We start from the raw sequence: 27896 nt of genomic DNA, 5'->3' as shown, positions 1-27896 counted from the left end.
TCAGTTGTTTTGGCACCAGTAGGTGCAAAGAATATTTTTTCTCCATTGAATTACGTAGGCACTTTTGTCAAAAATCAATCTATTGTGTTAGATTATTTTAAGACTCTGTTTTCTGTTTCATTGATCTTCATGTCTATAGATATGCCATATTGTAGCTTTATACTAAGTCCTCCAAATTTGACTTTTTTTTAAAATTATTTTGGTAGTCTAGGTCATTTGCATCATTATATGTTTCAGTTTTTCATCAATTTCTACTAAAAAAAGTTTGCATGAATTTTAATTAGGCTTGCATTGAACATATAGATTATTCTGGGAATAATTGGGTCAGAATAATATTCAGTATTGCAGTCCATAAATATGGCATCTCTTCCTTTACTAACTCTTCAGTTTCTCTCAAAAATATTTTGTGATTTTCATTGTATAGGTATTGCACTTACTTTGTTAAACTTAACTCTAATTATTTCATGTTTTTGATACTCCTTTAAATAATATAAAAATACTTTTATGTATCCAATAATTTATTACAGGGATAAAAGATCACAATTGATTTGTATATATTGACTTTGTGCCACTGATTTTGCTAAACACACATATTTATTCTAGTAGATTTTTGATCCTTAGGATTTTCTATGTACGTGATTGTGTCATATAGGAATAAAGACAATTTTATTTCTTCCTTTGCATATGTTTTTAATATATTTTTCTGTTATTACATTGGCTAAGACATCCAGTAAAAGTTTGAAAAGAAGTAGTGAGAGTAGACATCTTTTCCTTGTTCCTCATTAAATATGAAGTGAGCTGTAGTTTTTTGCAGATGTCCTTTATCAGATTGATAGAATTTCCTTCTATTTTTAGTGTGCTGAAAATTTTAATCAGGAATGGATGTTGAATTTTGTCAAATGCCTTTTTCTGAATCATTGGCAATGATTACGGGGTTTTTCTCTCCTCTGTTTTCTTAATATACAGAAATGTATTGATTGATTTCTTAAAATGTTGAAATAACCTCACATTCTTGGAATAAATTCTTCCTTGTCATGATTTGTTATTCTTTTTATATATTGCTATATTGGACATGTCAATATTTTTTAAAGAATGTTGCTTCTGTGTTCATGAGAGGAACTGATATGGGTTTCTTTTGTTTATATAATCTTTGGTTTTGGTACAGGAAAATGCAAGCCTCATAAAATCAGTTGGTGAGTATTCCCTCTTTTTATCTAAAGAATTTGTATAGAATTGGTATTGTTTTCATTCTTAAATGATTGGTAGAATTCACTAATAAAAGTACTTGAGCCTGGAGTGATCTTTCTAGGAAGATTTTTAACTGCAGATTGAGTTTATTTAATAGATATATGGCCATTCAGGATATCTATTTGTTCTTAAGCAAACTAGGTATTTTGTTTCTTTCAAAGAATTTGTCCATTTGATCTAAGTTGTCAATTTATTTGCCATAAACTGGTTTATAATATTACTTTTTATGCTTATCATGTTTCTAAGATATATAATGGTGTCTATCTTTTTTTTTCCATGATTTTGGTGATTTGTGTATTTCTTTTTCTTGATCACACTGAGTAGAGATTTACCAATGTTACTGATCTTTTCAATGCTCTTTTGATTTCTTTGATTTATTGTTGTTTCATTTTCTGTTTAATTGATTTTTGCTCTTTATTATGTTCCTCATTTTCCTTACTTGGCTTTAATTTGATTTATTTTTTAGCTTTTTAAGATGAAAAATTAGATTATTAACTTCAAAATTTTTATTTTTATAATTTAAGCAATAAAAGATTCAAACTTCCTTCTAAACACTGTTTTAGCTATAGCCCAACAATTTTTATATACTGTATTTTTATTTTCCCTTATTCCCATATACTAATTTCTATCCAACTCCCCCTCCTCCCACTGGTGAATTCTACCAAACTTTTTTTTTTCCTATCAAAGCATAGTTGATACACAATGTTACTTAGTTTCAAGTGTACAAGTTCAGGTGACTGGATAACTCTATACATTATATTGTGCTTGCCACATATGTAGCTATCGTCTGTCACCATACAACACTATCATAATACCCTTGACTACATGCATAGTATCTGTAGATTATTTGAAAATTGTTGCGGAATTTCCAACTGCATGGGGTATTTCTAGATATTTTTTACTTTACTTTTTGGTTTCTAATTTAATTCCAGTATGTTCAGAGTACATACTCTGTATGATGTGAACTTTTAAAATTTTATTAGGCTTGTGTTATGGCCCAGCATATAATCTATCTTGCTGAATATTTTATGTGTATTCTGCCATTATTAGGTAGAGTGTTCCATAAATATCAATTAGGCCAAGTAGGTTGATAGTGTTATTCAAGTCCTCTATATCCTTACAAATTTAATGCTTGCTTGTTCCTTTAATTACTAACAGAGGAGTGTTAAGCTTTTCAACTATTATGGTGATTGGTACATTGTTGAATATTGGGATTTTGTTGTCCTTTTTTTCAATAGATTGTTCGGTTTTATTTTGTCAAATGGCCAAGTTATGGAATCAGTTTGATCCCTTCAGGGGTCATTGACCTCTGATGAGACCCTATTTTAAAGATTTATTAGGGTGGACTTGAGTAGCCTTCACTCCAGGGTTAATTCAAATACAGTCTTATTACTAAGATATCACTTCTCACGGGTCTCTAATGAATGTCTCGGGTGATTGCTGAGGATTCCTAATTCTGACTGGTAACTCAAAGTTCTACCAACATGTTTGAACCCTTGAAATTACTAAACTGAGAGCATGATCACTGTCTTTTGCCTGGCCTCACAGAGTTTTTACCTTGTAGGTAGGTGGCCTCATACTCAGTAAAGTTTCAAGGAGCCTTCTAGGCAGATATCAGAGACTCTTTTTCTTCAAGGCCCCCTCTGTCTCTGAAACTCTGCAACTCCCATCCTCTGCAGCCTCCAGAACTCCAATCTTCAGCTCTTTAATTCATTAATGTCACTGAGTTCACACTCTCTGTCTTTTTTAACCAACCCTGCACTAGCAGTCTAGAAATTGCTGAAAAGTCAGAGTGATGATATGGGTCACTCACTTGCTTTCCACCTTCCCATTTTCATAGTTTTGCATGCCTGTTTTCAAGTGCTTGAGAGAAATATTTTATTTATTTTGTCTAGAGTTTTCTTTGGTCATAGTGGAACAATGGGTCTGGAGTAATTCTTACTCCATCATGGCTGGAAGCAGAAATTCATACTTTTAACACAATTTTAGTAGTTTTAAATCTTATTTTTATCTGTAGATATTTCTCCTTTTTATTTCAGAATAAATTTATTTACATTTGTCTTTTCTTTTTCTTATCAGTGCTCTAGATGTTTGATTATCTTTTTAAGTAACTAGTTTTTAATTTTTTAGATTTTCACTATCATGAGTATGTGTTATTTTACTATCATCTCTCTCTCTCTCTTTTTTCTTTTTTAGCTAGGTACAGTGTACTTTATTAATGGTACATGACAAGGTAGTGCTCCACAAGCCCCTTCCCTTCTGTAGGGGGTCTGGGATGGAAACTGTGTAGATGTTGGGAGATTCTCAGTGTGTTGGGGGATGAGTTGGGGCAAGGACTCTCCAGCAGCTGAGGGCCTCTCTTTTCCTTTTGCTCTCACTGGGAATGATGGTCCATGGGGCTCTTACTCCTTGAGGGCCAGGTGGACCATTAGGTCCACCACCTGTTTGCTGTAGCCAAATTCATTGTCATACCAGAAATGAGCTTGACAAAGTGGTCATTGAGAACAATGCCAACCCCAGCAATGAAGGTGGAAGAGTGGGTGTCACTGTTAAAGTCACAGGAGACAACCTGGTCAGTGTAGCCCAGGATGCCCTTGAGGGGGCCCTCCAATGCCTGCTTAATCACCTTCTTGATGTCATCATATTTGGCAGCTTTCTCCAGGGAGCAGTTTGGTTCCATGACTGACACATTGGGGGTGGGGACACAGAAGGCCATGCCAGTGAGCTTCCCATTCAGCTCAGGGATGACTTTGCCTGCAGCCTTGGCAGTACCTATAGAAGCAGGGATGATGTTCTGGGCAGCCCCTCAGCCATCACGCCACAGCTTCCCAGAGGTGCTGTCCATGGTTTTCTGGATGGCAGTGATGGCATGGACTGTGGTCATGGGTCCCTTCATGATGCCAAAGTTGTTGTGGATGACCTTGGCCAGAGGGGCCAAGCAGTTGGTGGTGCAGGAGGCATTGCTGATAATCTTGAGGGAGTTGTCATACTTCTCCTGGTTCATGCCCATCACAAACATGGGGCCATCAGCAGAAGAGGCAGAGATGATGACACCTTGGTCCCACCCTTCAAGTGAGCCTCAGCCCCTTCATGGTAGTGAAGACCCCATGGACTCCATAACATACTCAGCACCAGCATCACCCCATTTAATGTTGGTGGGATCTCACCCCTGGAAGATGGAGATGGGCTTTCCATACATGACAAGTCTCCCATTCTCAGCTTTGACTGTTCTGTTGCATTTTCCCTGGGTGGAATCATACTGGAACATGTAGACCATGTAGTTGAGGTCAATGAAGGGGTTATAGTCATTGATGGCAACAATATTCACTTTGCCAGAGTTAAAAGGAGCCCTGGTGACCAGGTGCCCAATAGGGCCAAATCTGTGTACTCTAACCTTTATAATTATGTCTCAGAGATGCAACTGGCCCGGTACCAGAAGATGAGGTTGTCTGTCGAACTGAGAGGAGCAGAAAGCCTCTTCTTACATTCATAATTTGTGAACTTCTTTCTTTGAATTTACTGTTGCACTCTACTTATAATTATGTCAAAAGCCACATTTTTTAGTTTCTGATCTTGCTTATTCTTGATAAATATATTAAGGGCTATAACATTTCCCAAGAGTAGAATTTTAGCAATTTTAGCAATGCCTTGCAAATTTTGACATGTAGAGGTTTTTTTTTAATTAGTATTGATTTTTAATTGGTATTTTTAAATTTCATTGGTATTAATGTTCTATCCAGATGCTGTAGGGGAAAATTGGCTCCTTGGCTTTTCCAGTTTCTGGTGGCAGCTAACATTCTTTGGCTTGTGGCCTGATTACTCCATCTTTGCCTTTCCTCTTCACTGTTTCAAGTCTCCCTCTGCCTCCATTTACAGGGACACTTTTACTGGACTTAGGGCTCAGCTAGATAATTCATAACTCAAGATCCTTAACCAAATCACATCTTCAGTCTTTTTTTGTTTTTATTTTTTTCCATAGAAGGTAATGTCTCCAGGCATGGGAATGTGGAATTAGGGATTCAGACACAGATATCTTTGGGGGGACATTTCAGTCTACCTCAAGCTTCTCTCTGGCTTCCAAAGATTCATATCCATCCCATGTACAAAATACATTATTCCATCCCAGTGTCTTCTAGAGTATCAACCTGTTACAGTATCAACACAAGTCCAAAATGTATCTAAATATCACCAACTCAAAAATTTTTAAATCTCATTATTTAAATCAGCAAGATCAGCATAATTTAGATTCTGCCTGTGTTCCATCCTGGGGAAAGTTTCATCTTCATTTGTATTCCAAAGGGATAACATATGAGGAAAAAATCAGTGTTCTCAAATAAATGAAATCTAACAGGTAAAATCCCATTATGTTTTATGGGTTAGAAATAATTCCATGTGTTTGTAGGTTCTGCCCTCTGGGCCCATGGCTCTGCTCTGTTTCCTAGGCTTGGGCCCTACACAGCTCCATCCTTTGGGACCATGGCTCTGCCGTCAACATATCATCATTTCTTCTTAAAGGGTACTACATGTTTCAGATGAGTAGTTTTATCAGTATATTTTCTACTTATAGAATTTTGGAACTCTGACAGTCTTCCTTCATTTTGTCCTGTCTCTGTCTCTTTCATTCTAAGCTGGGAGTGTTTCTGTAGGTATAACATTTTCAAAAACCTATTGGGTCCTCTGCTTATCTCATGAGGATTCAGAACATTAGCAAGAGAGTCCTCCACAGATCTTTCCCTAGATAATTCCATTTCCACTCCTGGCTTGTGCTGAGATGATTGAGTGAATCCATGAGTCACAAAACTAGTATCTTCAGCAAAATTTTTCTAGTCACACATTTGGCCTTGTCTGCATAGCACAACTTCCTAACAGCTAGTCTCTGAATTTTCGCATCTTTTGCTATCTGAACAGGCTTAGAATTTCCCAAATCATTAAGTGCTGGTTCCCTTTTTCTTAACAATTCTTTCCTCAATTTCTCTCTTTCCCCATGTGTTTTTCTATAAGCAGCAAGAAGAAACAAGGTTGCACCTTCAACATTTTGCTTAGAAATCTCCTCACTCAAAAATCCAAATTCCTTGCTTATAAGTCCTGCTTTTCACACAGCTATAGGACACATTCAGGCAAATTTTCTGCCAGTAAATAACAAGGATTACCTATCACCAACTTCTAATAACACATTTCTCATTTTCTTCTGAGCTTTCATCAAAGTCACCTTTCACATTCATACTTCTGTTCATATTCTGGTCAAGGCAGTCGAGGCTTTTTCTATCCTCTACCTCAAATTTTTTCCAAGTCTCTGCCCACTGTCCGATTACAAAGCTACTCCACATTTTCAGGTATTTGTTACAGCAGCATCTCACTTTCCCCTACCAAAATCTGTCTTAATTCCCTAAGGCTGCCATTACAATTACCACAAACTGGTTGACTTAAGAGAATAGAAATTTTTTCCTTCATAGTTCTGGAGGCCAGAAGTTCAACATCAATTTCATTGAGCTGAAATCAAGATATTAACAGGGCCACATTTCCTCCAGAGACTCTAGGACAGATGGATTCCCTGTCTTGCTTCCAGCTTCTGGTGACATTCCTTTGCTTATGGGTAAATCACTCCAAGCTTTGACTACATGTCCATATTGCCTTCTCCATTATGTATATATAATGTCCCTGAGCCTCTTATGAAGACACTATGATTGGATTTGGGACCCACCTGGATAATCCAGTATCATCTCCCCATATCAAGATTCTTAAAAGGAAGATGCTTCTTCCTTATAAGCTAACAGGGCTAAATAGGACCTGGTATCTTTTGATGACCATTTTCCCTTTTACTAGAGATAGCTAATTCCATTGGGGCCAAGTAACTGGATGTGTGGGGTTCTCTTTAATTAAATGCAGACTATCACAGAAGGGGCAGGTTTGTTCTCAGAATTTTTGGAATGTACATCCTTAACATTGTGCTTAGCATATAGTAAATTCTCAAAAATTATAGCTCATTTTTAATTGATGTTATATTTACCATTAGGCATCTCTTAATAAAATCTATAAACGTCCCCTAAAATACATTTAACTCCTCAGATTGTTATGGATATATTTATATCAATCCTTCTGTGAATACTGCTTTTAATTTGTATGTAGTATTGTTTTATGATTCTTAAGACTTAGGCAGTAGAAATTCATATTTCTCTAAAACTTCAGAGGCTTTTTGAAAGACAGTGTGATAATTGTGGTTTATTTAATTGTCAAAAATACGAACAATTGCTTTTTAAAAAAGAAAGAAAACACACTTAGATAATTTCCAGCAGTTTAAGGTTGAGATTTATTTCACTTAACATTTGCTTTATAGTAATGTGGAAGGAAGCATAAAATTTTGTCCCAGAAATCTCTAAAATAGTTTAACATCAATGCTTTTGAGTGTTTTAACTCTCCATTATAACTGTGACCAGACATAATATGTTTATCTCATTTTTTTCAAATCCTGTCACTGTCACCTAACAATGAAGTGCTAAAAGGATTAAGAGGCTGCATGTCTACAGTGCAATCATGTTTAATTAATTAATTTATTTAGCTTTTGCTCCTTGGAATATTGGCTATAAATACTATAAAATACATTCTTATTTTTTAGACCATCAAAATAAATATAATCAGATAAATAAAAAATATATGATATTTGTGGTATTCATTTTCTATCATGTTATTTTAAATATATATGTTAGTCAAAAATTTACATTTATCAGTTTGACAAACTGCATTGTAGAACTGTTCTAACTAATGGGGATATAGTAGCAAATCAAACAGAATATAACCGCTACCCTCCTGGAGTTTATATTTTAGAGAAGAAACAACAACAAACAATGAAGGGGGGAAATCAGAAGGGGAGACGAACCATGAGAGACTATGGACTCTGAAAAACAAACTGAGGGTTCTGGAGGGGAGGGGGGTAGGGGGATGGGTTAGCCTGGTGATGGGTATTAAAGAGGGCACGTTCTGCATGGAGCACTGAGTGTTATATGCAAACAATGAATCATGGAACACTACATCAAAAACTAATGATGTAATGTATGGGGATTAAAAAAAAACAAAATCAATACTATAAAAATAGACTATTTTAGATGGTGATAAGTGTCTGAAGAAGAGTAAAATAGAGAACAGGGATGAGTGGTGACCAGAGATGATGTAATGTTACCAGATTAGATGCTACTGAGAAGTGGACATTGAAGAAAAGACTTAAAGGAGCTGAGGGCAGAGTCATGTGCAGATCTGTGGAAACACATTTAACCAGAGGAAGCATTAAGTGCTGTGTCTGAGAAGGGGTGATAATGCTGGTGTGTCTGGATGGAGTTGAAAAGAGGTCAAGGGAATGGTAGAAGATAAGGTTAAAGAACAGGTCAGCTCTGTGGGTCATGTAGGCCACTGTCAAGATTTTGGATTTAACTGTGAATGAGCAAGATTTCTTCCAAGGGTTTTGAGCAAAAGAGTAACCTTATCTGACAATATTTTAAAAGGATTACTCCCTGTAGAGATTGAACTAGTTGGGGTGGGGGGTGGTGGGAGGGGGTGGACTGATAGGGTAGATGTGCAGGAAGTTATTTAAGTTATTTAGAAAAAAAATTAATCAAATCAGGCTGCTGAAGATGCCTATGATGATGAGTAAAATCTATGATGAGTAAAATTAATTTCAAAACAAATACCCCAGAGAATACAGAATTACAATTTATATTTTTATGAAACAATACTGACAAACTTTCTAGGTAATTACTAAATGAGACAACTGTGAAATTTTTTATAGGCTTTTGGGCCTGATTCAAGAGAAGTTCACTTAAGCTTTAAAGAACAATAAGTAGAAGTAGCTTCATTAGGAGATGCTTGATTTTTACCTCGTAAGGTTGTATGTTTTACCCCATCCAAAGTTATTTCCCCCAAAGAAGTCCTGGAGGCATGCCACTCTGATCCCGAAAAGCTCTTAAAGGCTACTGTTATATGACTCTTTATAATACTGTCAGAAAGATGGTATTCTGTCAAGACTTTTATTACTGTGTTTTCCTTTGCATTTCCTTGTCTATATATGTACTGTCGAATGTAGTAGCCACTAACCACATATAGTTGTTGAACAGTTGAACTGTGGCTGATCTGAATTAAGATCTGCTTTAAGTGTAAGCTACATGCTAGATCTCAAATATTTAATAAGAAAAAATAACATATGATGTCTCATTAGCTATCATTTTCATATTTGATTATATGTTTCAATGTAATTGCCTGTGAAAAAGCTTTAGATATATTGAGTTAAATAAAATATATAAATAAAATTAATGTCCCTAGCTTCTTTTTACTTTTTATTTTTTTATTATTTATTTTATTTTTTATTTTATTTTTTAAAGATTTTATTTATTTATTTGAGAGAGAGAGAATGAGAGACAGAAAGCATGAGAGGGAGGAGGGTCAGAGGGAGAAGCAGACTCCCCGCCGAGCAGGGAGCCCGATGTGGGACTCGATCCCAGAACTCCAGGATCATGACCCGAGCCAAAGGCAGTTGCTTAACCAACTGAGCCACCCAGGTGCCCTACCTTTTATTTTTTAAATAAGGCTATTAGAAAATGTAAGGTTATAGATGTGGCTCACATTATATTTCTATTAGACAGTACTGATGTACATGCTAGATGAACTCTAAAGCAGTTTTCAAAAGTATAATACTAAAGTAAGAATAATAAGTGGAATAAGCTACGATAAAAAATAGACATTATATTTGGGGATGATGTATATGGTAATGATAGCAGAATAAATAATTGGAAAAATATATAAATTGCTCAATTAGTGTTATGGTGACAATTGGATAGCTATGTGTAAAAAAAATCTGGATCTCTTATCAGAGTTAATGGTATATCAATGTTTAGAGGAAAAAGAATTTAAGAATGAAATGTCCCAAGGAAAGGACCTTGATAGCCTGGCAGATTTTGAACCAAGAAAAATGTCAGTATAACCTATGACTGCAACAAGTTGTTCCAGTCATTTTATCATGATTTCTTTGGCATAAAGCTCTGTTTTTATTTGTAATGCTTCACCATTTTTAGAAGTTACATCAATTCTTTCAAAAAGGTACTATCCTATTTGAGAATTTATTTTTAAATAAATTCAACATTATGGCCTGAATGGATCAAAATGTTCTATTGTTTTACTTCTGTTTCATTTAACAAAATGTTCCTTAAACAAATAACCTTGAATGATATTTTAAAACCTAGGACTCTATTTTCTATTTGTGCACACAGCCCACTTTGGGGTACAGTTATGGGAGAGGTAGAATCGAAAAAAAGTAGTAAACAAATACCATGAGCACAGTATTTTGTTTTAATACCAACATACTACAAATTAGCTTTAAGACTTTTTTACCCTGTCCCTTTAACCCTGCTTCTCCTGGTCTCTTCACATCTGTCATTGGTTTGAACTGACAGAGGCATAAATCCATATGACAGATTAATAGGGAAAATTGATACTGGCTCAAAAAGGTTATACTTCTTTCTAAATGGACAAATCAGTGGTAGACCTGCATTTACTGTGTAAGAATATTGGAGAAACTGAGTTGGGACATGAATACCAAATTCTGTCCAGAACATTTTCTTGTCTTACATCAAACTTGTCAAATTGTTCTCACCATTTCACTATCCCTGCTGCAAGTATCCAACAAAGATTTCCTCCTGCTGGACACTCGGCTCTTAGAAAATCCTGAGGCCCTGTCTCCTGAAAACTTTCTATTGATTTTTTTTCTGTGCTTCTGGAGGCTCTGATTTTGGCCTTTCCTGCTTGATAAGAACTGGCCGCTCTTCTAGTGTCTGTCCTTGCAGATGTCATGGTGTCTTTGTGCTTTACCGCTGGATGCCAGTTTCATTGGCTTCAAAGTCCAGCCTCAGTTCTTGAGAATTCATTCTGTGAAGTGGGGCCTCTGGAAATGTAATTCCTTCCAGGAGAGATGTGATTAGGAAGGCTTGGATGAGGAGAGCTCAGATTAGCATTCAGTAGTAGGGATTCATTGTGTTTAGATAGTATTTTATCACAAAATTCTGTCACGTATTTTGTCTTACTTACACATATGTTTTCCACAAGTGTGTGGTCTGAGCAGTAAATGTTTTAATCTTCTCATCATGGAGAATAGGACAGTGCAGTCTCAGAGTGGTTAAGCCCCAGGTCAGAACGGTATTTAGTGATGTTCCCTGAACTTGAAGCATCCTCTACAGGCCCTTAGTTTAGTACTGTTTTCACCATCTATGTCTTTACCAGAGACTGGATTTCAAAATTTTGTTGTTACAAAATATTTGAAAGTTACTGTATACAATATAGTCCTTCAGTTGATTATCCACTTATAGAGTCTCACATATCTGTTATTAATACCCATATATTAATTGAAAAGAAGGATTTTTAGTTAAGTAGAATAGCATGGGGGGGGGGAGTTTTTCCTTACCTAGACACAGCTGTTAGCCAGATCATTTGTAGCCAAGATAAAGTGAAGAAAAACGTTTTCAAAGAGGGTGAAGGGTAGTATAATACTAATAGTCAAATAATACTTTCCCTCACAAAATGAGGAAAAATAACTTTCAAGTGAAAGATTCAAGGAAGTCACATCATTTTTTTCTACAGTATTTTTTGTTCAGAAACAAATCTCCTTTGGGTTATGTTACCTGTTTGAATACAATAGAGCTAAGTGGGGAACAAGTTTTTATACAGAAATGACTGACAAAGGGATATTAGTCACAACTAAAGCATCAAAAGTAAGCACTAAAAAAGTGGAAATGTGGGCTACAGGTTGGTCACCTGTGGAGTTTTATAATACTACTGGTAAGCTTTTTGAATACTGCCTATGTGGATCATTCAATCCAAGGGTGCCATCAAAGATGACAGCACTAGGAGTATGCTACATGTTCTATTTCCAACCAGAGAACAAATCCAGTGATTAACAATGAGGAAATCATATCAATTTTTACAATATTCCATCTCATTGTAGATGTGGCTCCTGCATGAGTAAAAGGACAAATCCTGTCCTAGAGGGTTTCTTTAGTGTGTATGAGCCAGATAGATGAGATAATTGTGAACACTTATTCTAAGCACTTTATGTCCACAGGTCTAGGCTACAGGATTGATATTAAGTGAGAGATAGAAAAACGCTGCTAGTACAGGAAGCCTTACTTAAAACCATTCAGAATATTTCATATTCTTCAAATACAATCTGTAAGATTATTGAACTTTTGAACTTTTAACAGTTTTATCACTTTTGTATAGAAAATAAATTGATCAAAATACAGGTGCCAAATGAATTGAATTTTTTCATTCCAAATTTGATGTAATACATTAAGATGACTCCACAGAAAATGAAGGACATATTTTATAACAAAAACCCATATATATGATGTTTGTTCCCAAGCTGTGTTTAAAAATCACACACACAAACACATTTCCTGTGTTTTTGAAATTTGTAATAATAAACACTTGTTGCCTTATAACTGGATAAAGCTCATTACATTTACCTAAATATTTGAATGTCAGCAATTATTTGAAAAAAGCAATTAGAACATATGGGTCCCTGGAACCATATTCCAACAGGGCTGCAGTAGGCCGGAACTAAGTTGTGGCAGCCCCTTTTGACAGGACCCGTGCCCCCTTCTCATCATAGTCCCTCTCCATCTTTATTGTTCTTACTTGTGTTTACGGTAGTATTTCATTTTCCTACTTGTCCCGTAACTATTTATGTTTTTATTGCCTCATCCAGGAATTCTGTAAGGATTTTCTCATCTTTCAGTATGTTTGATTCATGAAACTTCTGGTTAAGACACTGAAAGCTACAATTTTATGCCTTTTTTTTTCCTGATAGCTAAAATGTTTTGAAATTAAAAACAAATTAACCCCATGAAATACTTGTAGTATTGAATGCATGATTTTAGAAGCTAACTATTAGCTCTTAAAACGAATTAAAAAAAGGAGAAAAAATAAGGACATAATGGTTATTAATTTAGATACTGCTTTTTTTTTTATAAAGATTTTATTTATATTTTGATAGAGAGAGAGAGACAGCAAGAGAGGGAACACAAGCAGGCGGATTGGGAGAGGGAGAAGCTCCATGCGGGGCTCGATGCGGGGCTCGATCCCAGGACTCTGGGATCATGACCTGAGCGGAAGGCAGAACCTTGACGACTGAACCACTCAGGTGCCCCTAATTTAGATACTGTTAATGTGATGTATTTTATTTCAAAGACTTAAAAGACTAGGAGATTAAGTTTACCTAGTAAGTACATTTTGTCAAGCAAGTATCAGTTTTATCTATGTATAAAAATAGTCTGCCATTTATAAAAAAAATAGAAGGAAAAAATATAACTATCTTTAATTGAACTCAGTTTATTTGCTTGACACTATTAAACATACATTCTATATTATTACCATGGCCTTGTCTCCTGGCCCTCAGATGTATTACCTCTGCCTTTCTTTTCCTGTCCTGTGCTCAGGAGACTAACACCTGAAATACGTTGTAAGTTGGCTTTCCAGTTATTTTACTATTATTTTTTTATGGAGTTATTAAAGATAAGTAGAGCATCATATTAAATGTTGTCATTTTCCCCATATCAACCCTACCTAGGGCAGGCAAATTAATCTTGAAATCTGAGAGATTAGTTATAACAGGAATTTATTTTGGTTATTATTTTGCAATGTCCCAAAATAAAAGCAAGCAGTTGGAATGACAAATTATTTAACAATGCTTATGAATTAAATAAATGATTACAAATGGCTTTTAACTAAGGAAGTCAAATCTAGATCATAAATTTCATCAGAAATATGCAATGCTGTGTACACTTGAGTCCATAAAAGATTATTGTTATTACCAAATATTTGGATTCAGTGATGATCTCAAAGAATGGATATTTAGTGAAAAATTATTTGGAGTCAATTTTATGTCTTGATTTTTGTCTTGGAATTTCATCATACATTTCTATACATTATTATTAAACTTTGGTTCAATACGTTATTTTTATTGATTTATTAGTTGAAAAAACTCATGATTTTGTTTTTTAGTTTTGTTTTTAAATGTAAAATGATAAAATATTTTGAGTATTTATAAAGAAAATAATATATCACTTGTAAATGTATTCTTCTGAAGATTTGACTAATACCGGCACACTCCCCTATTTGTTTGATGTATTTTAAGAAAAAGTTTACAGATACAAATAAAAGTCTACCCTACTCCATAGCCCATCTACTTTCCTTTCCTTTAACTACTCAGCAAATGATATATATACTTCTTGTGAAAATTTTTCATACTATTTATAATATATGTGTATTTTGTTTAGGGAGTGCTTACAATTTACATAAAGAATGTCATATGATTTGTAGTGTTTGTAATTACCTTTTTCCCTTACTGTCATAGGTTTAAAAATATTCATCCATATTGATACATACAGTGATATACTTAGATTTATTTCTAGCATTTTTGTTTGTTTTCCCTATTTTTTTTTTTTAAAGATTTTATTTATTTATTTGACAGAGACACATCAAGAGAGGGAACACAAGCAGGGGGAGTGGGAGAGGGAGAAGCAGGCTTCCTGCTGAGCAGGGAGCCCAATGTGGGGCTCGAACCCAGGACCCCGGGATCATGACCTGAGCTGAAGGCAGATGCTTAATGACTGAGCCACCCAGGCGCCCCTTGTTTTCCCTATTTAGTATGCATTTGTTGGATGTTTCCTTCTTTTCTTTTTCTCATATGGTTCAAGTTTTATTAACTTTTGTTTCTATTTTGCTTGCAGAAGTTATATATTCTGTACTTTTAGTGGTTACTCTTAAATTTCTGACATGAAAACTTCACAATGAGAAGGTTAAAATTTATTACTCTATCTTCCACCTGAACAATAAAAAAGCGCTGGAAGAATTTAACAACTTTTGCTACTTTCTATCTACATGTTATTGTTACCTAGTAATTATATTCCATTATGATTATTGTTTAATTCCTAGAATTAGCCATTGCTATGCTGCTATTATTGCTGTTGTTTTATATTTTATTTGGTCAATACTTATTTGGAACTCTTTGACAGTTATGTTATTTAGAACAGAATCCATATGAAGGTTGAAGTCAGGGAAAATGATTCCCTTAAAAACAAGAGGTTTTGTTTCTGTATTTGTTAGAACATTTTCATTACTATTCCTTGGAAAATCTTGTTTTTGTACACCCAGTATTTCTATTTCCTGGTTTAAAGGATTTGGTTAAACTTGTCTGTGACTTTATAGGACATTAATCTGTAGCATTGTGTTTTTTTTCTTATAACAATTGCTGAACATCCCAAGCATAGGTACAAAATACTGAATGATGAAATGATGCAGAACTAGATTCTCTTGGGTAGCTGGGTCAGAAAGATACCAAAGAGCAGTGGTTGACATTAAAAAGGAATGGATTGACATAACATACCATGAGACTGATGAGGCTAGAGTGGAGGCAGGAAGGTTCTGAGAGATTGAGATGGTACAGGGAAAATAAAATCTGGGGTCCCTGTGAGGTTGAAGAAGAAGTCTTTTGGGTGACTGTAAGAGAGACCCAAAGGGAGATAGGAGACAGTTTTCAGAAAGTGGTATTTTTTATTCTTCTTTAAATTTCAGAAATGGAGCAATTTAGAGTTAGCAAAAGTGCTTTAGTGTGGCCATGAGATTAAGTGGCTAAAGGGGAATAGAGGAAGTAATAGGAACAGAAAATGAGAAATTTAAGAAGTAAAAACTATTGCTCAGGTTATCTCTGATTGAATAGTAGAACTGTGGTAGAGAGGAGCACCAAGAGCCAGGGCTAAAATTTTTTTCTCTGAAAGAGATGGAATAATCAGGAGGTTGGTAGTGACAGTAACAAGGTGAAGTTCAGGCTGTCCTCAGTGTCACTGGAGGAAGATTTTAATATGAGCATTATATGGAAAGAGCCTGGCAGAAGCACTCAGGAAGAGTAGGAAGCTACCTTTCCTTTGATACTTGAGTCATGTGACATGAAAATCTTCCACTCTGGGAAGCTCTGGGAAAATCAGTGGTGGCTCTAGGTAGGGACCGAGATCCAGTTATGTCAAGAAGGTGGAGGGGGATTCTCAGTAAAGTAGTCAATGAAGGGTTTTTGTTTTGCTTTTTTTTTTTAATCAATTTTTGTTGATGTGTTTGTTTTTAATGTTTCCTATAATGGAAGGAATGGTTTAGGGAGCATGGTAAAATGTTTAGAAGGAATGAGATTGAGTTAGGGAGAAGAAAGTACAGATTACTTTCAGGAAAAGACAAGTAACTAGGGAAGTTTATTTTTTGGATCATAAACAAAACCTGATAGATTTAGTAACTGGGCAAATGACTAATTAAGGGTTAATCTCAAAAATACTCTGATGGGTAGTATGTGGTGGTAGCCTTGTCTCTAGGTGCTCAGGGCACAAAGGGTGAGGTCACTCTTGTTGCTGACTGTTCTCTGTGATCTGGGGATACCTCCTGGGACCCTCTTGGTCTTGGCTTCAGTAGTAGAATTATAGGAAGCCTGGTTCAGCTTCCTATTATAGACGTTGAGATGGACCAAGCAGAGTCCAGAGGGTACAGCTTCTCCTTTGTCAGTAAAGAAATATGTTTGTCAATGAATGTCATGGGTCTCTAGACTGGCTGTAAGCATTGCTGGAGATACTTCTAGAAAAATGAACATCAAAGGCTTCTCATCTGAAGAACACCTAAAGTGCTCATCCTCTTCATGAGGAGGTCTTATAAAAGCCAAGACACAGGTACTTTAAAGAGTAATTTATTCTCACATGTTTGTGCCCAGAACTAAACAAAACAAAACAAAAAACTAATATTCAAATGAAATTATATATACAATGAAATTAAATGTAAAAAATAATTGAGAAGAGTTATAAATAAACTAATAAAATTCTTTATGAAAATAAAAGCCAAAAAGCTAAAGTGTAAAATTTTTGTTTTTCTCTGTAATTTAAAATGTATGCAATACTTTATACTAAGTATTCAGAGCTTGATGGTCAGAGAGTGAGAAACATGAAAACATTTACTTGGCTTACCTTCCTCACAGAGGTTAAGCCCTCAGTGTACTGACCTATATAAGTTGAGTGTACATAGTCACATATATCTAAGGCTTACTCTGGCTCTAAAATGGATGATTCTCTTGTGGAAGAAAGTCAAACACAGAACTATTAGCATAAATCTTTATTTGAAAATACCAGGCATGAGAAAGCTCCAGAGGAGCCAGGAGTCTAACTTGGCATGGCTGACTCTTTCAGGCTTGTTTTGACACTAGTTGGTCAGGGATTACACTCAGAAGAGGAAGGAATTATTTTTGCAGATTAGCAACTACTGTTTGGGCTATTTGGGTTTTATCAAAGGTGAGAGAGAGGGAGAGTTCAAGGCTAAGGTCGTGTGTGCTGGTGAGGCAGGGGAGGTAAGCAAGAGCTATAGGGGACAAGGATGTGCAAGGACCACAGTGGATATTTCTCAGTCCTCAGTGGATATCTCTCATTCTCTTCAACTCATATTTTAATAAATTTAATAAATAATAAATAATAAATAAATAATAAATAATCCAGCTTATAGTCACAGGAATATTATGAGCCAAATGTGAAATTTTGGGTTGGAGGCCAAGTCAGAGTTCTGCCTTCTTCATATTCTGGAAATAACCTTTTTCCCTTTTGGCTAAATTATCAGGTTGGTTTTGAATCTATGTGTAATATAGGTTTAATGCCTGAGTCAATCATTCTTTTATTTATTCTTTCATCCCCAAAAATATTTATTGGAGACCTTCTATGTGTCAGGCTGTTCCAGGCACGCAATAAACAACAGAATATGAGAGTATGACAGAGAGAGAGAGAGAGGGAGGGGAGCCTTCCCTTAAAGAACTTGTGTTTTTAAGCTATTAGTTATATTATCTTGTCAAGCACGGTGACCTGACAGTAAATTAATATCTCAAGCTATAATAAGTAGCCAAGCTTAACAATTGCTGAATTTAAATATGTAATTTTTAAGTTACTTTCTTGATAAATTAAATGGAAAGCAAAAGGGGACCTTCAAATATGTATATCTGCCTCATGCAGCTTCTATTTGTGGAGTCCCTCCTTACTCTAAGAAGAGATTTCAAAATTACCGAGAGAATGAGGTCACTCCATATACTTAGCACCAAAAAATTACTTAGTTGCCACATGAGTACTTGAAACATAAAATTTGTAACAAATAAGTTTGTTGTTTAGCTTGAGGTGTCCTTAGTTTTCCAAATGATCCAGAGTGTTTTAAAATTTTCTTTAATAACAGTTTTGGTAGAAATGCACGTAACAGAAGCTAGAAAGCTGAATGAGACATTCTAATGGACTCCAAAACCCTCTGTAAAGGTCTTCCTTAGCTTCCTAAGTCCTTCAAAGTTTCTTCTAGCTGGTCTAAGAATTAAATTGGCAAAAGACAGATTAACAGGAGAAAATCAAATTTAATTTTATATGTATGAGAACTCCACATATGTAAGAGATTCAAAGACTGAAAGATAAAATGAGATATATATGCTATTCCGAGCTAAGGAATGGGATCGTGGTCTGGGGCTTCAAAGGTGAGGAGGGCAATTCACAAGCAATTCTTTCTTCAATAAGAAAAGGGGCAGATGTTTAGGAATTAGATGTTTACCCTGTCATGCAGACAGGTCACTCGGAAAAAATTTATCTCTGGTAATAACTCATTCTGGGAAAGACACCCACTTGAGATTCTTTGAGGGAGTTAAGGGAGGGGGCGAAGATTTCCCTTGAGCCTGCCAGTTCTTATAATAACATTTTATAAACCAAACCTTATTAACTGGCATTTAAAAGGCTACAAAGATTGATAAAAGATAGACTGGGTTTTTGTTTATTTCAGCTTATATTCACCTCTTTTTTCTTGATCTTTTTTTAAGTTAATTTCTTTATAGTGAGTTTACCAGTTCTGTTATTATATTGATGGTATGAAACTGAAGTGATTTTCCTCTAAAACTAAGATAAAACTTAAATGCACACTTCTTTAAGAATATGTGATTTATGGTACCTCAATTTTCATTTCTGGTGTCTTGATTACTATCCTACAAACAGTTTTACTTAACACACATCCATTCTTCTATTCCTCTAAACTAGCATGAGAATGACAGAGATGAAGAAGGAAGTAGAGATGAAATGAGTGGTGACTTGTTTTTCAACATCTTAGAATTAAAGAACTATTGACTTCTCTTGTTTATACTGCCATTTTTAACATTGCATTTCACTATTATATTCTACTAACTTGTTAGTTGACAGTCATAAACGTTTATTGAACATACACTAAATGCCCAGTCACTGTGTCATGAGGAACAGCAAGTTCAGAAGTTCAAGATCTATCCAATAATACTCAAAAGTATTCCAGTCCAGAGGATTAATTATATGGTCAATCTAGTTAGAATACTTCTCCTTGGGAGGCTATTCGTGATTTCTTTACATTTACCTGTGGATCATTTATTTTTAAAGTGCCTGTAGCTAGTTTTCTATATAATACCATGCAAGTTGGGATCTATATGAATAGACAGATTTCTGAAGTTCTTGCTGTTAGTTTGGTTCCAACTCATTTGATGCACTTACTGAAAATGCTTGATTTCAAAGCACATATTGGCTCCTAGGCAGTTTCTCAGCATAATAATTAGTCAAATCTGGACAATAAATGGCCTCATTAGTTACTCCTTTAAGCATTTGCAATACAAATACCTATTTGTAGAGTAGATTTCTCTCTGCTGCTAATAAATTTGTAGTTGATAAAAGAGAAAGCTGTATTTTTGTTAACAATTAGCATTTGCTGCCCTTAGATAAATAAACTGAAGTGTTGGTGGCCTGAGGCTGAATGGCAACAGCCGTCAATATCATATGAATTACAAAGAACGTAGTACATGCAGTCACCTCTCCCACCATGCAACTTCCTAGGGTAGGCGGAGGAATTCTTTTGTTATGCAAATATCCTATTTAAAGATAACATGTGTACAAAGGAAAGTAATGGAAGGTCATTTCTAAGACTGGACAGATGGATGAAAAATTCCACAGAGTACTTTGCCAAGCACCTGGCATTATATGAATGACAGCTGATGATTAGAATCACAAAGAAGAATTTGTATTATCACAGGTGACAGTGTGACTAATTGAAGAGGTTGCTTATTATGGAATTGGTCAGTTTCCGTTCAGCTACACTCAGGATCCAAGGGCTGCAGAAAATGAATACACAGCACACAGTTTTCTTAGGGGAACCAAATGAAGGTGGGAGGAAGAGGGGAGGAAGTCTTGCTGAGGGTGTAAAGACTCACAGCGGGCTTGAGTTCTGTGCTGCTGAGAAGATGCTCTCAGCACAGTCTCAAAGTTGCAGAGGAAATAAGAGATAACAGACCTTTAAGATTAGATTTTTATGTCATTTTCTAACAACACTAGACCACAGCTTCTTTTGGAAGTGTAAAAATCCGATAGATTTGGGCCTCATCATGATATGTATCACTGTTTTCTAGATAATAGCATGCCATTAGGCATGTTGGCTGAATATTTTAAGAAGACAACAGTGCAGATTGTAACTATCTGTGCCTTGATCAGAATATTCCGCCAAGATCTCACATCTTTCAAAGGGGGTTTGCCAAAGGCTTTCCCATGCTGCATGCACTACTGCTTTGCCTCTCCTTTATGCCTTGAATCTATTAGAAGACGAGCACATCTCTCAGTCATCAGACTTCTTGCTGACAACACCTGTCAGTCTGTCATTCCACTTCAGAGAGAGATATTGTAGGGTGTCATTTGGCAGAATTAAAAAGAAAATGGGAGGAAACAAATCCGAGATAATAATTCTCATAAAAGGAATGATACAACTATTATGATATGAAAATAAGTATCAAGGAACTACTTAGGAAATAAAGATTAGAATGATTTTTGCCATAAATACCTATCAATGGTATTAGAAATCATGTTAAAATTTCAAATACAGTCAAGAAACCTAAAAAACTTCGAGAGTTTGGATCGATAGCTGAATATATACCCTTTTTCAAAATCCATCTATATTGAAAGGCAAACATTCTCACATAATTTTTTTTTTGTAGGGCTAGAATGTTAAATATTCGAGTGTGAAACAAGTTTTGGAAAACTAATTGACTTCAGGAAAGCTTTGAGAATTAATCTTACATAGCAATGTAAAGCTTACTAAGTAATAGATATATCTAAGAGTGATGATTTTTAACATACTGTTTTTAGAGATTCCTATTATTGGTTCTTTTTTTATTGGTTTATCTTTTATTCATTCAGTAAGCAGTAACATCAATCTTGATATATCTTATTTTATAATATTGCCTATAAGTAAGAAAGAAATTACTTTCTGTATGCTGTGGAGTTTCTCTTTATTGTTTTTTCAGTTACTTCCCTTAAAACCAAACTATCACGTAATCAGACAGTTTTAATGCCAAGAAACACACACACTCTCACACAGGTATTTCAAGTTATTGTGTTTAATTCTTTTTTGTTTGTTTGTTTGTTTTATTGGTATAATTCATTTACTTTACATGAATCTGTTTTACATAGGAGAAATCGATTAGGGAATATTAATTTTTTTCATACATGACAAAGCAGTTCCTCCTCTGTGAGTCATGGAAGAGTGAGTCAAGTACAGTGGGATTCTCCCCTTCAACCTGTGATGAAGATTTTTTTTTTTTTAATTTTCTAGTTTATTTGTCCTGTTTTTCTTAAGGATAAAAGGTCAACCATGACCTCCACAAGGAAACATTTAAATTAGTGAAAATGAAACCCAAACAACGTGTGAAATGCATTTTTTAAATGACTGTGTCTTTCTCATAGAACTATTTCTATTAGCTATAGTTTTATTATTAATCTTACACTTCAAAATGGATGATATATCTCTGTTAGATATGTAGTTGTCCTGAAAAAATCATTCCCATAGTTTTTATTATTTACAACAGCAGAAAATAATGCCTGGGTGTATTAAATTATTTATGCCTTGTTGACCACAAATGACTGTTAATTTTATCTAAGTTTACAGAAGGCTATGTTTCTGCAGTTTGGTATGCCTTTCTTTATGTGTATGTCTATGGGTCTGTGTCTATAGCTCTTTTCAATCTGTTTATTTTTGTGGTTGAGGAACATTTTACAAGGTGATAATTATAATAATGACAATAAGTAGTTTTTAAATTCATGTAAGGCATGAGGTTTCCTAATGCTGCTCTATGTTTTATGTCCATTAAAACAGTATTTGTCGAAATAAACGATTTCACTTATTTTCTGGGGAAACGTTTCTAAATCCAAAGTTGCCCACTTATGCTCAAAGTAAAGCTTTGATGTTATTCTTAAAAATCAAACCTACTATCACATTACCTTATTTAAAATACCTTTTAATAAGGAATGATTTTAATTGAAGAAGAAAAATAAAATTCCTCCTCAAAAACTTCTTAATCGGTAAATCAGAAATGAGAATCATGGGAAAAGAGACTCAAGAGTTTGCCTTTAAAAAATGCTCTAGCTAATTTTAATGTACACTAGTATTTGGCAATCACTGGTTTAAAGAAACTTGCTATTTATTTTTTCTGTAAACCTCACATCAAACATGTTTTTTTTTAATTATTATGTTATGTTAATCACCATACATTACATCATTATCTTTTGATATAGTGTTCCATGATTCATTGTTTGCGTATAACACCCAGTGCTCCATGCAGAACGTGCCCTCTTTAATACCCCTCACCAGGCTAACCCATCCCTCCACCCCTGTCCCCTCTAGAACCCTGTTTGTTTCTCGGAGCCCATAGTCTCTCATGGTTCGTCTCCCCCTCTGATTTCCCCCCCTTCATTCTTCCCCTCCTACTATCTTCTTTTTTTTTTTTTTTAACATATAATGTATTATTTGTTTCAGAGGTACAGATCTGTGATTCAACAGTCTTACACAATTCACAGTGCTCACCATAGCACATACTCCCCAATGTCTATCACCCAGCCACCCCATCCCTCCCACCCCCCACCACTCCAGCAACCCTCAGTTTGTTTCCTGAGATTAAGAATTCCTCATATCAGTAAGGTCATATGATACATGTCTTTCTCTGATTGACTTATTTCGCTCAGCATAATACCCTCCAGTTCTATCCACGTTGTTGCAAATGGCAAGATTTCATTCCTTTTGATGGCGGCATAATATTCCATTGTGTATATATATATATATATATATATATATATATATATATATATATACTAGATCTTCTTTAGCCATTCATCTGTCGATGGACATCTTGGCTCTTTCCATGATTTGGCTATTGTGGATATTGCTGCTATAAACATCTGGGTGCACGTACCCCTTCGGATCCCTACATTTGTATTTTTGGGGTAAATACCCAATAGTGCAATTGCTGGATTGTATGGTAGCTCTATTTTAAACTTTTTGAGGAACCTCCATACTGTTTTCCAGAGTGGCTGCACCAGCTTGCATTCCCACCAACAGTGTAGGAGGGTTCCCCTTTCTCTGCATCCCTGCCAACATCTTTCGCTTCCTGACTTGTTATTTTAGTCATTCTGACTGGTGTGAGGTGGTATCTCATTAAGGTTTTGATTTGGATTTCCCTGATGCCAAGTGGTGTTGAGCACTTTTTCATGTGTCTGTTGGCCATTTGGAGGTCTTCTTTGGAAAAATGTCTGTTCATGTCTTCTGCCCATTTCTTGATTGGATCATTTGTTCTTTGGGTGTTGAGTTTAAGAAGTTCTTTATAGAGTTTGGATACTAGCCCTTTATCTGATATGTCATTTGCAAATATCTTCTCCCATTCTGTCGAGTGTCTTTTGGTTTTGTTGACTGTTTCTTTTGCTGTGCAAAAGCTTTTTATCTTGATGAAGTCCCAATAGTTCATTTTTGCCCTTGCTTCCCTTGCCTTTGGTGATGTTTCTAGGAAGTTGCTGCGGCTGACATCGAAGAGGTTGCTGCCTGTGTTCTCCTTTAGGATTTTGATGGACTCCTGTCTCACATTTAGGCCTTTCATCAATTTTGAGTCTGTTTTTGTTTGTGTGGTGTAGGGAAATGGTCCAGTTTCATTCTTCTGCATGTGGCTGTCCAGTTTTCCCAACGCCATTTGTTGAAGAGACTGTCTTTTTTCCATTGGACATTCTTTCCTGCTTTGTCAAAGATTAATTGACCATAGAGTTGAGGGTCCATTTCTGGGCTCTCTATTCTGTTCCATTGATTTATGTGTCTGTTTTTGTGCCAGTACCATACTGTCTTGATGATTACGGCTTTGTAATAGAGCTTGGATTCTGGAATTGTGATGCCGCCAGCTTTGCTTTTCTTTTTCAACCTTCCTCTGGCTATTCGGGGTCTTTTCTGGTTCCATACAAATTTTAGGATTATTTGTTCCATTTCGTTGAAAAAAGTGGATGGTATTTTGATGGGGATTACATTGAACGTGTAGATTGCTCTAGGTAGCATTGACATCTTCCCAATATTTTTTCTTCCAATCCATGAGCATGGAATGTTTTTCCATTTCTTTGTGTCTTCCTCAATTTCTTTCATGAGTATTTTATAGTTTTCTGAGTACAGATTCTTTGCCTTTTGGTTAGATTTATTCCTAGGTATCTTAGGTTTTGGGTGCAATTGTAAATGGGATTGACTCCTTAATTTCTCTTTCTTCTGTCTTGTTGCTGGTATATAGGAATGCCACTGATTTCTGTGCATTGATTTTCTATCCTGCCACTTTACTGAATTCCTGTATGAATTCTAGCAGTTTTGGGGTGGAGTCTTTTGGGTTTTCCACATAAAGTATCATATCATCTGCAAAGAGTGAGAGTTTGACTTCTTCTTCGCCAATTTGGATGCCCTTTATTTCTTTTTGTTGTCTGATTGCTGTGGCTAGGACTTCTAATATTATGTTGAATAGCAGTGGTGATAGTGGACATCCTGCCGTGTTCCCGACCTTAGGGGGAAGCTCTCAGTTTTTCCCCATTGAGAATGATATTCACTGTAGGTTTTTCATAGATGGCTTTTATGATATTGAGGTATGTACCCTCTATCCCTATACTCTGAAGACTTTTGATCAAGAAAGGATGCTATACTTTGTAAATACTTTTTCTGCATCTATTGAGAGGATCATATGGTTCTTGTTCTTTCTTTTATTAATGTATTGTATCACATTGATTGATTTGTGGATGTTGACCCAAACTTGCAGCCCAGGGATTTGTGGATGTTGACCCAAACTTGCAGCCCAGGGATAATTCAACAGTACATTAAAAGGATTATTCACCACTTGGTCGTGGTGAATAATCCTTTTAATGTACTGTTGAATCCTATTGGCTAGTATTTTGGTGAGAATTTTTGCATCCATGTTCATCAGGGATATTGATCAGTAATTCTCCTTTTTGATGGGGTCTTTGTCTGGTTTGGGGATCAAGGTAATGGTGGCCTCATAAAACAAGCTTGGAAGTATTCCTTCCATTTCTATTTTATGGAACAGTTTTAGAAGAATAGGTATTAGTTCTTCTTTAAATGTTTCGTAGAATTCCCCTGGGAAGCCATCTGACCCTGGGCTCTTGTGTGTTGGGAGATTTTTGATTACTGCTTCAATTTCCTTAGTGGTTATAGGTCTGTTCAGGTTTTCTGTTTCCTCCTGGTTCAGTTTTGCTAGTTGATACATCTCTAGGAATGCATCCAATTCTTCCAGATTATCTAATTTGCTGGCATATCAGTGCACATAATATGTTGGTGCTGGTTGTGATCTCTCCTCTTTCATTCATGGTTTTATTGATTTGGGTCATTTCTCTTTCCTTTTGATGAGTCTGGCCAGGGGTTTATCAATCTTGTTAATTCTTTCAAAGAACCAACTCCTAGTTTTGTTGATTTGTTCTACTGTTCTATTGGTTTCTATATCATTGATTTCTGCTCTGGTCTTTATTATTTCTCTTCTCCTGCTGGGTTTAGGCTTTATTTGCTGTTCTTTCTCCAGCTCCTTTAGGTGTAGGGTTAGGTTGTGTATTTGAGACCTTTCTTGTTTCTTGAGAAAGGCTTGTATTGCTATATACTTTCTTCTTAGGACTGCCTTTACTGCATCCCAAAGATTTTGAACAGTTGTGTTTTCATTTTCATTGGTTTCCATGAATTTTTTAATTCTTCTTTAATTTCCTGATTGACCCATTCATTCTTTAGTAGGATGCTCTTTAGCCACCATGTATTTGAGTTCTTTCCGACTTTCCTCTTGTGATTGAGTTCTAGTTTCAAAGCATTGTGGTCTCAAAATATGCAGGGAATGATCCCAATCTTTTGGTACTGGTTGAGACCTGATTTGTGACCTAGGATGTGATCTATTCTGGAGAATGTTCCATGGGCACTCGAGAAGAATGTGTGTTCTGTTGCTTTGGGATGGAATGTTCTGAATATATCTGTGAAATCGATTTGGTCCAGTGTGTCATTTAAAGTCTTTATTTCCTTGTTGATCTTTTGCTTAGAGGATCTGTCCATTTCAGTGAGGGGGGGTGTTAAAGTCCCCCACTATTATTGTATTGTTCTCAATGTGTTTCTTTGCTTTTGTTATTAATTGGCTTATGTAAGTGGCTGGTCCCATGTTAGGGGCATAGATATTTACAATTGTTAGGTCTTCTTGTTGGATAGACCCTTTAAGTATGATATAGTGTCTTTCCTCATCTCTTATTACAGTCTTTGGTTTAAAATCTAATTTGTCTGATATAAGGATTGCCACCCCAGCTTTCTTTTGGTGTCCATTAGCATGGTAATTGGTTTTCCACCCCCTCACTTTCAATCTGGGGGTGTCTTTGGGTCTAAAATGAGTCTCTTGCAGACAGCATATTAATGGGTCTTGTTTTTTTAGCCTGTGTCTTTTGATTGGGGCATTCAGCCCATTTACATTCAGGGTAACTATTGAAAGATATGAATTTAGTGCCACTGTATTGCCTGTAAGGTGACTGTTACCGTATATTGTCTGTGTTCCTTTCTGGTCTATGTTACTTTTAGGCTCTCTCTTTGCTTAGAGGACCCCTTTCAATATTTCTTGTAGGGCTGGTTTCGTGTTTGCAAATTCCTTTAGTTTTTGTTTGTCCTGGAAGCTTTTTATCTCTCCTTCTATTTTCAATGACAGCCTAGCTGGATATAGTAGTCTTGGCTGCATATTTTTCTTATTTAGTGCTCTCAATATATCATGCCAGTCTTATCTGGCCTGCCAGGTCTCTGTGGATAGGTTTGTTGCCAATCTAATGTTTCTACCATTGTAGGTTACAGATCTCTTGTCCCAAGCTGCTTTCAGGATTTTCTCTCTGTCTCTGGTACTCGTAAGTTTTACTATTAGATGTCGGGGTGTTGACCTATTTTTATTGATTTTGAGAGGGTTCTCTGTGCCTCCTGGATTTTGATGCCTGTTTCCTTCCCCAAATTAGGGAAGTTCTCTTCTATAATTTGCCTCAATATATCTTCTGCCCCTGTCTCTCTTTCTTCTTCTTCTGGGATCCCAATTATTCTAATGTTGTTTTGCCTTATGGTATCACTGATCTCTCGAATTATGCCCTTGTGAGCCAGTAGTTGTTCATCTCTCTTTTTCTCAGCTTCTTTATTTTCCATCATTTGGTCTTCTATATCACTAAATTTGTCTTCTGCCTCATTTATCCTAGCATTTAGAGCCTCCATTTTTTTTTTTTTTA

The 27896-nt window shown here is 35.7% G+C and overlaps 1 long non-coding RNA gene and 1 pseudogene across 1 annotated transcript in view; one reads left to right on the top strand and one right to left on the bottom strand.

The window, feature by feature from the left end:
- The window catches only part of LOC118523444 (uncharacterized), a 657240-nt gene that overhangs the window by 290512 nt on the left and 338832 nt on the right, over positions 1-27896 (top strand). The gene's annotated exons all lie outside the window — the stretch shown is intronic.
- On the bottom strand, positions 3677-4294 carry LOC118523446 (glyceraldehyde-3-phosphate dehydrogenase pseudogene; annotated as a pseudogene).

This window comes from Halichoerus grypus, chromosome 1, assembly GCF_964656455.1.
Source record: "Halichoerus grypus chromosome 1, mHalGry1.hap1.1, whole genome shotgun sequence".
In the NCBI taxonomy this organism is placed as follows: Eukaryota; Metazoa; Chordata; class Mammalia; order Carnivora; family Phocidae; genus Halichoerus; species Halichoerus grypus.
Note: the sequence above shows the minus strand (reverse complement) of the source record. Positions and strands in the feature narration are given on the sequence as shown.